Source organism: Atta cephalotes, assembly GCF_000143395.1.
Source record: "Atta cephalotes unplaced genomic scaffold scaffold00024, whole genome shotgun sequence".
Classification (NCBI taxonomy): Eukaryota; Metazoa; Arthropoda; class Insecta; order Hymenoptera; family Formicidae; genus Atta; species Atta cephalotes.
In genome coordinates, this window is record NW_012130088.1 from 3861222 (window position 1) to 3864073 (window position 2852).

Consider the following 2852-nt stretch of genomic DNA (forward strand, 5'->3'; position numbering starts at 1 on the left):
AAAAATTTATAAAATAAAAACTTACTGTTTATAAAAAAACTCTTCATCATGAATAGGAACGTAAAATCTCATGAAATTATACTTGCTTGGAAAGCGTTGCAGTAGCGGTCCGTCTGATGCAGTAACATTGCTCTTTCTAAGTTTCGTCCCCTCCATCACATTTCTTCAGGAATGCATGAAATTATGAAATTGTTCAACACAAACGAGAGATCAAAAATGCAAGCGCCAATATACGACAGCTTTGTTAGTGTAATAAAAGATTTTTTAAGGAACATTTGACGTATTAATATGATATATTTCTTAATGACATCATAAATGTAATTTTGATATATTGCAACGTTACCAAATTGCATAATGATATAAAATTTGAAGATCGCATGCATTGCCAAATAGTGCGCATAATGATATATGCCTCTCCCGTTATAGTCCTATACTCGCCATAGTATTCGTGCTCTCTCTCCTACCCTCTCTCTCCTACCCATAGTATTCGTGATCCTACATTTATAGTATTCGCGCTCTCTCTTCTTTCCATTGTATTCTCTCTCATGTTCTCTTTTCTTCTTACTCACAATTTTATTAAATAAATATGGTTTTTGTTTTACGATTTTTTAATGATATGATTTAGCAATGATTTTAATTTAGCAACTAATTATAATAATATTTCTAGTAATGTAATGTAATATAAATAGCTGAGCGTTTCTAATTATCAAACCATTATAAACTATTATTGAGTAGTACTATCGATCATTTATTGTACTACGTCGTACTTCTGAACAGCTATCATATTATTAATTAATTTTAAATAACTATAGAGAAAAAAGATTCTTTTCAACTGGCGGTAAGGAGAAATAGGAATGTGCAGGTTTCAAAGTTACGTGACAAGCAGATGATGACATAGAAGAGGGCGAAAAAAATATTTTAGGATTGTGGAGGAAACCCAGAAAGAAATAGAGATTAGAATTATAATTTCTTATTATTCAATTCTTATTTTACTAATTTGATTAACTTATTTGAGGAAAAATTGCACGTCTTCTTATCATATATAATTCTAAACTGTCAAATAGAGGCAGGAAAAAAGGAGAGAGAAAATAATTAAAAAAGTAATATATTTAAAAAGTAATATAAGTATCCTATTATACATTTTTTATAAAACATTAATTTGTTTCTTACGCAGTGTATACAATTTCATCTGAAGTGCACATAATACTCCATTCATACTCCATGATTGAAGTTTCATCATAAACTTCACGCAATCTTTTAATGCACCACATTTATTGTCAATACAATTTTTGCGTATAGTAGTACACAAATTGTTGAGATATATTCTCTCGCACGCGGTTTTATTAAAAAGATATGTATTCATTTTATGATTTTTATGATGCGATTTTACAATAGAATGATACGAGCATATATTTAATAATATTTTAATGGTATAAGTCGAACAGCCGGATTCGCGCTTTCTTATTAAATAATTTATTTTCACGAAGATATGAAGAAGGAATAATAAAGAGATTAGGGAAAAGATAAATTTTCAAAGAAATATGTATTTTTTAATATAAATTTATTTATTATCTAATATCTAATGCAGCATGTACAATATAATTTAGACCACTAGTTCACATTCTATAATAAAACTTTTATCATACATTTTGTGCAAAGTGTTTGCGACATCGCGTTTATTAGTAATACAATTTTGTCTTAAAAATGATACAAGATATTTGAATTTTTGCTAACATTGACATGCGTACATTGACTTAGTTTATAATACGCATGCTCAACACATTGCTCGACCATAAATAAGAAGAGTACGGTTGTGTACAAGTTTCACGTACAAGTATGTATCATGCAATGACAATTTTACGTTTTTCATATGACATACTTTAACAAGTTCTACATTCAGATCTTGAATCGGTGATGATGATGATGGGATGCACTGCAGTTGACTGCATTAATCGCTCAATATCTGCACATCTCGATGCACGCCTTCCATGTAGCATGAGGCAAGATTATGCGGTTACCTCGATTGTCGTTCGCAATTTCTACATGAGACATAGGACCCACGACGATCTCGACGTCCAAGAACTTATACGCTGTCAATATCAATATCTATCAAGATATGAGCGAGGTTTCAAAAAATGTATGAGAAAATGCGCTGTAGAAAATAGAAAATATGTAAATAGACATTAAAAAAGTATATAACGTATAAAATGTAATCAAAATTTTATAAAAATTGAATAAACTTACTGTCTCTTACTTACTTTAATATGGATATCATAATTACATTTTATGACATTGAAGTAATATATGTTCCACAATGTCTATATGTGGATGAGCTTCACTGTATGTTCCATCAATAATATGAATCGTACAATGACATGTAGGAAGATTTAAATTTACGAAATCATTGAAATTCGAATCACACATTGATATGTTTATATCTGTTATGTCTTATCCTTGATACATCATGTATTACTGCGAGTAAGAAACGAGTCGAACATTTCAAGTTTTTTATACTGCAACTCAAATGCATCATCGACGAGCAATATTGTTTATTAGTTTCACACAGAGTACATAAACGTACAATTCTTATTTAATGTTAAAGTATAACATCCTCACAGATGTTTTTTTGATGCGACGGTAATTATTCACTGAGTGGTTGATGTATTAGAGTTCTCTTTCAGAGTTCATGTGTTTTCCATTTCATTATTTCTATATATCATTATCATTATCATTATTTTTTTATATTTTTATTTTTTAATTTTTTTTTATTTAGTTTTTCTTTTGGATGATATATTTAATGTGGAATTTTATTTATTTTTACAAATATGCGAGTTAATTTTCAGTGTAATTGC

The 2852-nt window shown here is 29.1% G+C and overlaps 1 protein-coding gene across 1 annotated transcript in view; it reads right to left on the minus strand.

Moving 5' to 3' along the window:
* The window catches only part of LOC105620128 (voltage-dependent calcium channel subunit alpha-2/delta-3), a 151114-nt gene that overhangs the window by 94676 nt on the left and 53586 nt on the right, over positions 1-2852 (minus strand). The gene's annotated exons all lie outside the window — the stretch shown is intronic.